The following is a 14,761-nucleotide window of genomic DNA, read 5'->3' on the forward strand; positions in this document are numbered from 1 at the left end:
ACAAGAACAGTTTGGAAATGGCCATAATGGCTGAAAAAGAGTTAGAACTGGGCCAAGAAATAGCTCAAGCCAGTTAAGAAATAGCTAAGAAAAGCTGAAACCAGGCTAGAAATGGCCATGAATTCTTTAGGAATTGCCAAAAATGGCTTAAAACTGGTAAGACACAAGCAAAAATAAGATAGAAATGGTCATCAATTGTTTAGAAGTGGTAAAAAATGCTTCAAACAGGGGACAAGCAGGCAAGAATAGACTAGGAATAGCCAAAAAAAAGCTTCAAACCGGTAAGAAATGACCAAAATTAGGATACAAATGGACATAATTCTTTTAGAAATAGCCAGACTTAAAATGGGTTAGAAATTGGCAACACTGGGTTAGGAATGGCCAAAAATGGCTCAAACCGAGTCAGGAAAGAGCAAAAATGGGTTAGAAATGGCAAGAAATTAGTAAGAAATGGACAAAAAACGTTTGGAAAAGGTCAAAATGGTTCAAAAAGTTTTAGAATTGGGGAAAAAAGGGTTCGAAACAGCCTGAACCAGTTAAGAAATAGCTAGGAAAAGCTTAAAATAGGCTAGAAACTTCCATAAATAGTTCAGATTTAGCCAACAATGGAATAAAACCTGCAACTCAATCATGTACCAAGGAAAGAGTCAGGGCATTTTCAGCTCTGTCTTGAACACTGCCAGCCATGGGGCAGCCACAGCTTCTCTGGGCACCCTGTGCCACTGTCCCACCACCCTCACAGGGAACAACTTCTAAGATCTCATCTCAATCTCCCCTCTCTGTCACGTTAAAATCGTTCCCCCTTGGCCCATCCCCACAGGCCCTTGCTCTCCCCACAAGAAATGAGGGCAGATCCCAGGATCATCCCTCGGCAGCCGCAGCGCTCCGCTGCCGGCTCAGCCAGCCCAACTCACACACCGAGTCCAAAGCAGCCACCCTGGGGAAGACTCTTGAGGTGTTCTGGCAACTCCTACAGCACCCCAAGATCGCCATCGCCACCCACCTCCTTCCACGCTCCTGTGCCCACAGGCGGCACCGGCTCCGAGACACCAAGACGGGAACCACCAGAGGAGCTGCTCTTGCCTCCTCCACCGGTAGCTTGTGTTCCGTGGGGCAGCTGTCGTCTCCCGGTGCCTCTGCTGGAGGGTTCCGTGGGGTTCTGTGACCTCACACACCTGAACACGGGGAGTTCCAGAATCAGCCACCCCTGTGGTCTCCATGTCCCCAAGGTCATTGTGATGCATGAGCTCTGACTGGGTCCATGGGGTGCTCTGGAGGTGCTGCAGGCATTCTCTGGGATTCTCTAGGGGTATCCCCAGGATGCCCTGGGAGTGCACAGAGACACAGGGCCGTGGAGCAAGCTGCTCTAGTGGAAGGTGTCCCTGCCCGTGCCTTTGGGGGTTGGAGCTGGCTGAGCTTTAAGGTCCCTTCCAGCCCACTCTGGGATTCCATGATTCTCTGCTGTGCCAATGTTGGTCCCTCTCCACTCCTCGTAGGTGGCCGTGACGCCCTGTTCCATGGCCCACGTTGAGCTGTGACCCCTCGCATGCTCCACCTCCGGACCAAAGGCACTGAGGAAGAGCAGCCCGTGAGGGACCTCCCCGAGCCGGCTGGGCAGAGGCTGGTCCCCCCGCAGCCACTCCCGGAGCACCCCTGGGTGCCCAGCGGCCATGGGCACGATGCTGCGGCCATCCCAAAGCCGTGGCGGTCGCTCTGGATTTGCCCATTGTGACGGGGCCCCCACGGTGAGCGTGGGCTCTTTAAGGAGGGAGAGCCCTGCAGTAACCGGTGCAGAGGAGAGCCCTCCCCTCCCTCGGGGCTTCATGTAACCAAAAACGGGGGTGGGGAAGGCGGGGGGGCGGGGGATCATTAAGTGCCTGTTGATGAGCTGTCTGTGGGGGAGGGGGGCGATGGGCCTCACCTCCCCCCCAGCACCCCAAAACGAGGGGGGTGGGGGAGGGTACCCAATGGACACAACCTCCCATCCCCCACCCGGGGGTGTTGGGGGGTGGCACCTCCCCCCCTCTTTATACCCGGGATGGGAGAGGGGAGGATAAAGGGGGGATGGGGTCTATCCAAAGCCTTATTGACACCGATGTAAATAGCGCAGGGGGGGGAGGGGAGAGGGGAGGGGTCACCTTAAGAATGTATAAAAAGGAAACTTAACCAATAAATGAAGATTTCACAGGAAATCGAGGCCCCCTCTCCCCCACGTGTTTCTGCCTTTCCCCATCCCCGTTCCGCGATGCTCTCCGCACTTCCGGGTTTGTTGCCTCTGTTGCCTAGCAACGGGGTCTCCGCGTACCGCTTCCTGCGCGTTGCCAGGCTACGGCCCATGGGGCTGAATATGGGGCCTTTCCTCGCCCCTCCCCCTCATTTGTCCCCTCTTCCCCTCCCCCACCGCATACCCATTTTCTCCCCTCCCCGCCTTATGCCCCCCATTCCCCCTCCCCCTTTTTCCTACCCCCATTCCCCACATTCCTGCCATTTCTCCCCCTCTCTCTCCATCCCTCCCCATTTCTCATCCCACCATCGTTACCCCCCCCTTATTTACATGCAATTAGCGTAGGACCTGCTTTATCCACACGCACTTCATGTAGGGCTGACCTTATTTACACGTTACTTCCTTATTTACATGTTATTAATGTGGGGCCTACTTAATTTGTGTCCTTTTAGTCCAGCATGCTCAGCGCTTCCAGCAGCCCCCGCCCTTCTCCCAAGGGCCTGAAAGGGGCGTGGCCAAAGGGGTGAGGACACGCCCCCCAGCCCCTCCCTCTATCTCCCCGTCTTTGCTCACCTGGGCCTGCAGGGGGCGCAGCTGCGCCCGGAGCTTCCCGTTGGATGCGGCCAGAGCCCGGAGCTGGATCCAGCGACGGGACTGGAAGGGATGGAGGGGGGGACACAAGGAAATGAGGGACCCCAAAGCCATGGGAGGGACGCAAATACCCCCCAAGACCCCCAAACACCTTAAATATCGCCCCATATTTCCCCACAAGCCTCTCCCTTAACCCCAAACCCATCCATAACCCCCAGATCCCCCTCCCAGCACCCCCAAAATTCCCCCTAAAGCCCCAAACTCCCCCATGTCATCCCCTATAGACCCAAAATACCCCCACAGGACCCCCACATATCCCTCATCCCTCCCAAAAAGCGGCGCTGGGACCCTTTAGGGACCCCAACCCCTCCCCATAACCATCAAATTCCACCCCCCAGACCCCCCCAGGCCCATCAGGACCCCCCCAAATCCCCATATTCCCCCGTTGGCACCCACCAGCCGCTGCTTCCCCTCCTGCAGCTGCCTCCTCAGTGGCCCCAGGGCAGCTTCTGGGGAGTCCATGGGGCTGCCCCGTAGCTCTGGGCCCTGCTGGATCTGGGCCCCCCGAGCCCCTGAGAGCCCCGCGGCCTCCAGCATCAACCTGGTGGCAAGGGGGGCCCCAAAGCCAAACGTTGAGGGGAGTTTGGGGGGCCCAAAGGGGTCCAGATCCCATTTTGGGGACCCCAAAAGGGCTGCAGGGACCATGGAGGTTGGGGGGGGGCACCCCGAAAGGTGTCAGTACTGGGTTTAGGGAGAGTGGGGGGGGGGGTCTTTAAGGACCCCTATGAGCCCAGCACCCACTTCAGAAGGAAACCCAGGGGGGTTTAAAGTATAGAGGGGTTCCCTAAAGGGTTCTGGGGTTCAGGAGTGGGGAGGAAAAGATCATGGGGGAGGGCCCAGGGGCAGTTTTGGGTTGCAAGGGGGGAAACCCGGCTGCAGGATGTATTCGGGGGGGGTCCTTGAGAGGGTTTTGGGTGCATGGGGGAATCCATAGGGTGGTTTTGGGGTGCAGAGGGGTTGTTTTGGGGTGCACAGTGGGTGCTTTTGGGGTGCAGGGGGTTGTTTTGGGGTGCAGTGGGGGTAGATTTGGGGTGCACAGTGGGTGCTTTTGGGGTGCAGGGGGTTGTTTTGGGGTGCAGGGGGGAGGTTTTGGGGTGCCGTGGGGCTTCTGGGATGCATGGGGGTGGTTTTAGGGTGCAGAGGTTTTGTTTTGGTGTGCAGGGGGCATGGTTTCGGGGTGCGGGGGTGGCGTTTTGGGATGCAGGGGGTTGTTTTGAGGTGCAGGGGGGATGGTTTTGGAGTGCAGAGGGGGTGTTTTTGGATGCAGGGGGGATGGTTTTGGGGTGCAGAGGTGTGTTTTGGTCCCTGTGGGATCCCCCAAAACCCCACAGAGCCCCCCCAAAACCCTCTAACGCTCCCCACCCCGCCCCCCAAACCTGAATCTCCTTGAGGTGCTGGTACCTGAGCCCCGAGTTAAGGAGGAAACCTGGGGGGGGTTAAAGGAAGGGTTAGGGGGGGGTCGGGGAGGATCATGGGAGGGAACTGGGGGTTCCTGGGGATCCCAATGGGATTTGGAGGGGTCCTAAAGGAATTTGGGCTCCTGTGCATGGATCTGGGAGAAGAAAAGGGGTTGGAGGGGGTCACAAGGGGGAACTGGGGGGTGCTGGGGGGTTGTTGGGATCCCAATGCAATTTTGGGGGGGTCCTAACAAGCAAAGGGGTTTGGGGGGGGGGTCCTGAGGGCTTTTGGAGGCTCCCCAATGAGCTTGGGTGTCCCCCCCCCACTTTGGGGTGCAGCGGATACCACAGCAGGTTCCCTTTGATCTTCACATTCCTATAGGAACACCCCCCCCACCCCCGCCATGTATTTTAGGGACCGATCCGAGGTTTGGGGTCCCTCCAGATGTTGGGGTGCCCCCCTCACCGCGGGTGCCGCACGTGGCCCATGATGTACTCCCGGATGGGGGCACAGGGCCCCGTGCACAGCCTGGAGGTGGGGGGGAGACAAAGAGAGGGGGTCAGGAGCACCCCAACCCCCCCCGGACCCCAAAAGCCCCCACTGGGGGGTCCCGCGGGCTCCAACCTGCGCAGGTCGGGATCGGAGGGGAGCTCCAGCTCCGCCATGATGGGCGAAATTGGCGGGAACCGGACGGGACCAAACTGGGGCGGGCGCGGGGGGGGGAGGGGGCGGGGCCCGGGCCCGATCCTGGCCCCTGCGCGCCCCCCGCAGCCCCCTCCCCCCCCCGCGTCACGTGGTCATCACCCGGCACCGCCTCCTGCCCCACCCCCGCGGGCTCTTCGCCCTCCAGGTCACCTCGGGTCACGTGGGGCGGGGCCTCGGCGCCCCCCGCACTATAGGGGTGCCCCATAACTTTGAGGGGGGCACAGAGGGGGTGCCCCATAACTTGGGCGGCTCCATAGGGGGGACCCAGACCCCGCCCCATACCTTGGGGGCCACAAAGGGGGTGCCCCATAACTTGGGGGAGGGCACAAACGGGGACCCCCAGACCCCGCCCCATAACTTAGGGGGCACAAAGGGGGCGCCCCATAACTTGGGGGTCCCAGTGCCCGCCCCCCAACACCCCATAGCGCGGGTCCTGGCCGCCCGCTTGGGGGCGCTGTTGCACCGGGCCCCGGTGCTGCTACGGGAGCGGCGCCGCTCGGTGCTGGGGGCGCTGCTCCGTGGGGGGGGCACCGGGGCTTCCCCCCTCCGGCTCTCGCCGCTGCTCCGGGGGCACCGGGACCCGAACCCGGGAGCTCGGGGCTCGAACCGGCGGCCCCTGGAGCCTCAATGGGAGCCGCAACCGGATGCGCGGCGGGACCGGGGCATCCCCAGCCCCATCTTTGGATCCAGTGCGGAGCAGTGGGAAGTAAGTTGGGAATGGGGGTAACGGGTGGCAATGGGGGGGTAATGGGGTAACAGGGGCAATTGTGGTAATTAGGGGTAATGGGAAATGGGGGGCAATAAGGTCAATGGAGACAATGGTGGGCAACGGTGACTCTCCCTCCCATCCCTGAGCCCCCCTCCTGGGGCCCGGTTCCGCTCTTCCAGCCCCATGGAATTTCGTGTCTGTGTCAGCACTCTCCCCCGCAACCGGATCCGGACCTGGATCCGTGTCCATGTGTGGAGCATCCGGATCCAGATCCCATAGGATCTGCTCCCAAGCACCAGGAGCTGCGATACCAATGGGATCCAGTGCTCCCAGATGATCCAGGGCTCTGGAATGAGGGGGAGCTGCAGCATGAGCCGGTGCTTCAGGATGATTCCATGCTCCCAGAGAGCCTGGTGCAGCTCCGGCATGATCCAGGGATCTGGGATGATCCAGGGATCTGGGATGATCCAGGGATCCAGAATGATCCAGGGATCTGGGATGATTCAAGGATCCGGAATGATCCAAGGTTCCAGAATGATCCAGGGATCCAGGATGATGCAGGGATCCAGAATGATCCAGAGCTCTGGAATGATCCATGGCTCCAGAATGATCCGGGAATCCAGGATGATCCAGTTTGGCTCCATTGTGATCCAATGCTCCGGAATGATCCAATATCCCAGCATGATCCGGTTCGGCTCCATCAGGATCCGTTTGTGTTCCAACAGGATCCAGTGTTCTGGCATGATCCACAGCTCCGGAATGACCCAGTTCGGTCCCATCCCAATCCCACTCGGCTCCATTCAGATCCAATTCAGTCCCATTCCGATCCTGTTCGGCTCCATTTGGACCCAATTCTGCTCCATCCCAATCCCATTCAGCTCCAGTCAGACCCAATTCGGCTCCATCCTGATCTGATTCAGTCCCATCCCAATCCCATTCCTCTCCCTTCAGACCCAGTTCGGCTCCATCCCAATTCAGTTCCCCTCCATTTCGACCCAATTCAGTCCCATCAGAATCCTATTCAGCTGCATCCCGATCCCATTCGGTCCCATCCCGATCCAGTTCCGCTCCTTTTGGACCCAGTTCAGCCACATCCCAATCCCATTCGTCTCCATTCAGATCCAATTCGGTCCCATCCTGATCCCATTCATCCCTATCCTGACCCCATTCAGCTCCATTTGGACCCAGTGCAGTCCGATTCCAATCCCATTCGTCTCCATCCCAATATGATTCATCCCTATCCCAACCCAATTCTGCTCCATCCCGATCCCATTCGGCCCCATCCGGGTCTGGTCCGCCTCCAACCAGACCCAATCCAGCTCCATCGGGGCTCAACACGGCTCCATCTGGACCCATCCCGGCCCCATCCGGATCCATCCAGATCCAATACGGTTCCATCCGGACCCATCCCGGCTCCATCCAGCCCCAGTCCAGCTCCATCCGGACCCACCCCAACTCCGCTGCTGCTGCCCCGAACCGGCACCCTGGAGCTGCTGCAGGCGCTGGGCCTGAGAGCCCACCCCGCCACCATTAAAGGCTCCTTTGCTGTCAACATCATTTTGGGGTGAAAACAGCACTTTTAGGGTCATATACTGGGTTATAATGGGGTATAATTGGGTTATAATGGGGTATAATGGTTGTATAAGAGGGTATAATGGGTTGTAATAAGGTTATAATTGGGTATAATGGGTTATAATGGGGTTACAATGGGGTATAATGGGGTTATATTGGATTATAATGGCCTATAATAGGGTATAATGGGGTTACAATGGGGTATAATGGGTTATAATGTGGTATAATGGGTAATAATGGGGTATAATGCGGTTATAATGGGGTATAATGTGGTTATAATAGGGTACAACGGGTATAATGGCGGTATAATAGGGTATAATAGATTAAAATGCGTTGTAATAAAGTTATAATTGGGTATAATGTGTTATAATGGCATATAAAGGGGTTACAATGCGGTTATAATGTGGTTATGATAGAGTATAATGGGGTATATTGGGAGATAATGGGGTATAATGGAGTTATGATGTGGTTATAATGGATTATAATGTGGTTATAATGGGGTATAATGGGGTATACTGGGGTTATCTCTTTCATGGACACCCCCCTGTGGTGGGGGAAGAGCCTGCATGCCCCAGTGAGGTTGGGAGCTACGCTGGTGGTGGCTCATGCCTCCGGTAGGGTCTCCCATTCCAGACCGGTCTCAACTGAAGGGGCAGACAAAGTGTGTCCATGGCAGGATGGGCTCACCAGCCTTGGGCAACCATCCTCGGAGAAGGACAGCTCTAACTTCAAACCGGGCAGACGGAGCTCGTTGGGCCCTGTAAGGCCATCCATCTCAGAAAAGGACACTCTAACCAAGCCTGCGACCGGAGGACTTTGCTGTCACCGTCCAAGCTCGCTAGGCCCTGGCAGACAAACATCAGGCGTAAAGGACGGGGCCAGTTCTGCGCATGCTGTGCCTCACCTAAAAAACCCACTGCTCCTTGGCTTTTTAGTCATCAGCGCGCTTGTAGTAAGCGTGGGTAAAGCCCCTCCCAAATGAAGTCAAGCCATCATCATAATAGTTGCTAACAAAGCCTAACGTCCTTGAAGTTAATCATTTACAACCCCATACATCAATCAACCCCAGTCACAAATCAACCCCATCCTTCAATCAAACCTATTCTTCAGTCAACACTATCCTTCAGTCACCCCACCCTTCAGTCAACCCCGTTCTTCAATCAACTCCATCCTTCAATCAACCCCAGTCGCAAATCAACACCATTGTTCAATCAAAACATCTTCAATCAACCCCAGCCTTCAATCAACCCCAGCCTTCAATCAACCACCATCACCAATCAACCCCGTTCTTCGATCAACCATATCCTTCAATCAACCCCATCATTCAATCAATCATAGAATCATAGAATAATTAGGGTTGGAAAGGACCTTAAGATCATCCAGTTCCAAACCCCTGCCATGAGCAGGGACACCTCACACTAAACCATATCACCCAAGGCCTCGTCCAACCTGGTCTTGAACACTGCCAGGGATGGAGCATTCACAGCCTCCCTGGACAACCCATTCCAGTGCCTCACCACCCTCACAGGAAAGAATTTCCTCCTTAGATCCAATCTAAACTTCCTCTGTTTAACTTTTAACCCGTTACCCCTTGTCCTGTCACTACAGTCCCTAATGAAGAGTCCCTCCCCAGCATCCCTATAGGCCCCCTTCAGATACTGGAAGCTGCTATGAGGTCTCCACGCAGCCTTCTCTTCTCCAGGCTGAACAGCCCCAACTTCCTCAGCCTGTCTTCATACAGGAGGTGCTCCAGTCCCCTGATCATCCTTGTGGCCTCCTCTGGTCTTGTTCCAACAGTTCCATGTCCTTTTTATGTTGAGGACACCAGAACTGCACACAATGCTCCAGGTGAGGTCTCACAAGAGCAGAGTAGAGGGGCAGGATCACCTCCTTTGCCCTGCTGGTCACGCTCCTTTTCATGCAGCCCAGGATACGGTTGCTTTCTGGGCTGCGAGCGCACACTGCCGGCCCATGTTCATTTTCTCATCAAATAATAATGGGGTTCTGTGGGGCTATAATGGGGCTCTATGGGCTTATAATGGGGCACTATGGCGCAATAATGGGGCTCTATGAGGCTATAATGGGGCTCTATGATGCAATAATGGGGCTCTATGATGCAATAATGGGGCTCTATGAGGATATTACGGGGCTCTATGAGGCAATAATGTGTCTCTATGATGCAATAATGGGTCTCTATGAGGCAATAATGGGGCTCTATGAGGCAATAAGGGGGATCTATGAGGCAATAATGGGGCTCTATGAGGCAATAAGGGGCTCTATGAGGCAATAAGGGGGCTCTATGAGGTTATAATGGGGCTCTATGAGGCAAAAATGGATCTCTATGAGGCAATAATGGGGCTGTGTGAGCCTATAATGGGGTCTATGAGGCTATAATGGGGCTCTATGGCGAAATAATGGGCCTCTATGAGGCAATAATGGGGCTCTAGGAGGCAATAATGGGGGTTTATGAGGCAATAGTGGGGCTCTATGAGGCAATAATGGGCTCTATGGGGTTAAAATGGGGCACTATGACGCAATAATGGGGGTTTATGAGGCAATAATGGGGCTCTATGAGGCAATAATGGGGCTCTATGAGGTTATAATGGGGGACTATGACGCAATAATGGGGCTCTATAGGCCTATACTGAGGCCCTATGAGGCAATAACGGGGGTTTATGATGCAGTAATGGGTCTCTATGGGCAATAATGGGGCTCTATGAGGCAATAAGGGGGCTCTATGAGGATATAATGGGGTCTATGAGGCAATAATGAGGCTCTGTGACGCAATCATGGGGCTCTGTAAGGTAATAATGGGGCTCTTTGAGGCAATCATGGGGTTCTATGGGGCAGTAATGGGCTGTATGATGCAATAATGGGGCTCTATGGGGTTATAATTGGGCACTATGACGCAATAATGGGGCTCTATGAGGCAATAATGGGGTGCTATGATGCAATAATGGGGCTCTATGAGGCAATAATGGGGCACTATGACGCAATAATGGGGCTCTATGAGGCAATAATGGGGCACTATGACGCAATAATGGGGCTCTATGACGCAATAATGGGGCACTATGAGGCAATAATGGGGCTCTATGAGGCAATAATGGGGCACTATGACGCAATAATGGGGCTCTATGACACAATAATGGGGCTCTATGAGGATATTATGGGGCTCTATGAGGCAATAATGGGTCTATGATGCAATAATGGGTCTCTATGAGGCAATAATGTGGCTCTATGGGGCTATAATCGGGTCTATGGGGTTATAATGGTGCTCTATGAGGCAATAATGGGGTTCTATGGGGCTATAATAGCCTGTATGATGCAATAATGGGGCTCTATGGGGCTCTATGAGGCTATAATGGGGGCTCTGAGGCAATAATGGATCTCTCTGAGGCAATAATGGGGCTCTGTGACGCTATAATGGGGCTCTATGAGGCAATAATGGGGCTATGAGACAATAATGGGGCTCTATGAGGCTATAAGAGGGCTCTATGAGACAATAATGTGGCTCTATGAGGCTATAATGGGGTCTATGAGGCAATAATGGGGCTCTATGATGCAATAATGGGGCTCTATGGGACTATAATGCGGATCTATGAGGGTATAATGGGCTTGAATGGGGCAATAATAGGTCTCTATGAGGCTATAATGGGGCTATAGTAGGGCTCTATGAGGCAATAATGGGGATCTATGAGGCATTAATGGGGCTCTATGAGGCAATAATGGGGTTCTATGGGTCAGTAATGGGCTGTATGATGCAATAATGGAGCTCTATGAGGCTGTAATGGGGTCTATGAGGCAATAATGGGGCTCTATGAGGCGATAATGGGGTCTATGAGGCAATAATGGGGCTCTATGAGGCAATAATGGTGCTCTATGAGGTAATAATGGGGCTCTATGGAGTTATAATGGGTCTCTATGATGCAATAATGGGTCTCTGTGAGGCAGTAATGGGGCTCTATGATGCAATAATGGGGCTCTAGAGGGCTATAATTGGTCTCTATGAGGCAGTAATGGGGCTCTATGATGCAATAATGGGTCTCTATGATGCAATAATGGGGCTCTATGACCCACTAATGGGGCTCCATGAGGCAAAAATGGGGCTCTATGACGCAATAATGGGGCTCTATGACGCAATAATGGGGCTCTATGGGGTTATAGTGGGGCTCTATGAGGCAATAATGGGGCTCTATGGGGCTATAATAGGGTTCTATGCGGCTACAATGGGGCACCATGATGCAATAATGGGGTCTATGAGGCTATAATGGGGTTCTATCGGGTTATAATGGGGCTCTCTGATGCAATAATGGGGTTCTATGGGGCAATAATGGGGTTCTATGGGACTATAATGGGGCACTATGAGGCAATAATGGGGCTTTATGAGGCTATAATGGGGTTTATGACTCAATAATTGGGCTCTACGAGGCAATATTGGGGTTCCATGGGGCTATAATGGGCTGTATGATGCTATAATGGGGTTCTGTGGGGCTATAATGGGGCTCAATGGGGCTATAATGGGGCTCTATGAGGCAATAATTATAGAAAGGGTTGGAAAGGACCTTAAGATCATTCAGTTCCAACCCCCCTGCCATTTGCAGGGACACCTCACACTAAACATGTAAGTTCCTCCGTTCTTCATCTTACCACTGCTTTGTAAATGGAGGCTGGCCTTTGCTCTCCACACTAGAATGATGTATGATGTAGAAAACAACATTGGAGATAAGGTAAGAACAGATGATCCAGCTGATCAAAGAACACGAGACACAAACTTGTTGCCCAAGGATGCTCTGGAACTGGAATCCTTTAACTGCTATCTATGCGAATCACCCAGAATTTGGTTTACAACCTGCAGTTTAGCGAGAATTAAAGTCCTTTTTCTTGGGCATCACAGTATCACAGTATGCTAGAGATTGGAAGGGACCTCGAAAGATCATCTAGTCCAATCCCCCTGCCGGAGCAGGAACACCTAGATAATGTTACACAGGAATGTGTCCAGGCGGGTTTTGAATGTCTCCAGGGAAGGAGACTCCACAACCTCCCTGGGCAGCCTGTTGCAGTGTTCCGTCACCCTCACTGAGAAGAAGTTTCTTCTCAAGTTTAAGTGGAACCTCTTGTGTTCCAGTTTGTACCCATTACCCCTTGTCCTATCATTGTTTGCCACTGAGTAGAGCCTGGTTCCGTCCTCGTGACACTCCCCCTTTATATATTTATAGACACCAATAAGCTCACCCCTCAGTCTCCTCTTCTCCAAACTATAGAGACCCAGCTCCCTCAGTCTTTCCTCATAAGGGAGATGCTCCACTCCCTTAATCATCTTCGTTGCCCTGCGCTGGACTCTCTCCAGCAGGTCCCTGTCCTTCTTGAACTGAGGGGCCCAGAACTGGACACAATATTCCAGATGGGGTCTCACCAGGGCAGAGGAGAGGGGAAGGAGGACCTCTCTCGATCTACTAACCACCGCCCCTCTAATACACCCCAGGATGCCATTGGCCTTCTTGGCCACAAGGGCACAGTGTTGGCTCATGGTCATCCTGTTGTCCACTAGGACCCCCAGGTCCCTCTCCCCTACACTGCTCTCTAACAGGTCGTTCCCAAACCTAGACTGGAACCTGGGGCTGTTCCTGCCCAGATGCAGGACTCTACACTCTCCCTTGTTATATTTCATCAAGTTATTCCCTGCCCAACTCTCCAGCCTGTCCAGGTCTCGCTGGATGGCAGCACAGCCTTCTGGCGTGTCAGCCACTCCTCCCAGCTTAGTGTCATCAGCAAACTTGCTGATAGTACACTCAATTCCCTCATCTAAATCGTTGATGAATATATTAAATAATACCGGTCCCAGTACTGACCCTTGAGGCACTCCACTAGTTACAGGCCTCCAACTAGACTCAGCCCCATAGACTACAGCTCTCTGGCTTCTCTCCTTCAGCCAGTTCACAGTCCACCTCACTACCTGATCATCCAGTCCACACTTCCTCAATTTAGTTGTGAGAATGCCGTGGGAGACTGTGTCAAATGCTTTGCTGAGGTCAAGGTAGACCACATCCACCGCTCTGCCATCATCCATCCACCGTGTTATTTCCTCATAAAAGGCTAAGAGATTGGCCAAGCATGATTTCCCCTTGGTGAAGCCATGTTGACTGCCCCTCATAACCCTCTTATCCTTGATATGCCTTAAGATGGCACCAAGGATAAGGTGTTCCATCACTTTCCCAGGGATGGAGGTGAGGCTGACCGGTCTATAGTTACCCGGGTCCTCCTTCTTGCCCTTTTTGAAGACTGGAGTGACATTTACTTTCCTCCAGTCCTCAGGCACCTCTCCCGTTTCCCAAGACTTGACTCCCATCAGATGAAGCCTGTAAGCAAGCACTACAGGTACGTGCTGAGGCAAAGGGGCAGCACCATGGGTCAGCCCCCAGGGAGCTGAGCCTAATCCTGCTGCATCCCCATCCCTGCGTGGCTGGGGCTGCTCCCCCATTAACGGCGTCCATCAATGGATGGGGCTTCCCATGGCAAAGGGGCTGGAGGCTCCTCCCCTGCCAAGGTCCACCTGGAAATGCACAAGAGCGAGCTCTGGGGCTGCTTGCAGGGATGGATCCATCAAAGCACAGGAAATGCAGGAAGATGCTCAAGTTCTCCTGCTCACATTGCCACCTCAGGGCACCTGAGCTCCCAGAGCTGATTGTGACGTCACCCATGGTTTATGACATCACAAAGCACCGGCGCCTACGTAACGCAGCCGGGCATAAAAGCAGGGCCGTTGCTGTGCCTCTCCTCTCAAAAAACATTGTGCCATATCATATCATATCATATCATATCATATCGTATTATATCTTATCATATCGTATCATATCATAATCTATCATATCTGATCATGTCATACCGCACTATGCCACACCATCATATATCATATTGTAGCATATCATAGCATATCTTCTCTATCATAGAATATCATGCTTACTGTACCGTACCCTACCCTACCATACCATACCATATTATATAATTTGATTAATTTAATTTAATTTCATTTCCATTTCATGTCCGTCTGGTGTCATTTCGTTTAATTTCATTTCATCCTCCTCATCTCATAGCATATCTTGCATCATATCATGTAACATATTATGTTTTATCATGTTATATCATGTTACATCATGTTATAGCATAGAATCCTATAATTTCATTTCATTTTCATTTCCATTTCATGTCCGTCTGGTGTCATTTTGTTTAATTTCATTTCATCCTCCTCATCTCATAGCATATCTTGCATCATATCATGTAACATATTATGTTTTATCATGTTATATCATGTTACATCATGTTATAGCAACACATCCTATAATTTCATTTCATTTTCATTTCCATTTCTCCATCCCCACTCTTCTCAGCCTGGCTCTCAGCAGCTTCCTTCAAGGGCCTTCCATCACCTGCAGGAGCTCTGCAGATGCAGCACCCTCCATGGGCACCCCAGACCCATGGGGCCTGATGCCCACCCTACAGCTCTG

At 53.0% G+C, this 14,761-nt stretch overlaps 1 protein-coding gene across 1 annotated transcript in view; it reads right to left on the reverse strand.

Moving 5' to 3' along the window:
* LOC133280764 (olfactory receptor 14C36-like) overlaps positions 1-14,761 on the reverse strand; it is a 781,395-nt gene that overhangs the window by 517,602 nt on the left and 249,032 nt on the right. The window lies entirely within an intron of this gene.

Source organism: Pezoporus flaviventris, unplaced genomic scaffold (assembly GCF_033815535.1).
Source record: "Pezoporus flaviventris isolate CSIRO_AGI_PZ_B2104156 unplaced genomic scaffold, CSIRO_AGI_Pfla_v1 ptg000088l, whole genome shotgun sequence".
Classification (NCBI taxonomy): domain Eukaryota; kingdom Metazoa; phylum Chordata; class Aves; order Psittaciformes; family Psittacidae; genus Pezoporus; species Pezoporus flaviventris.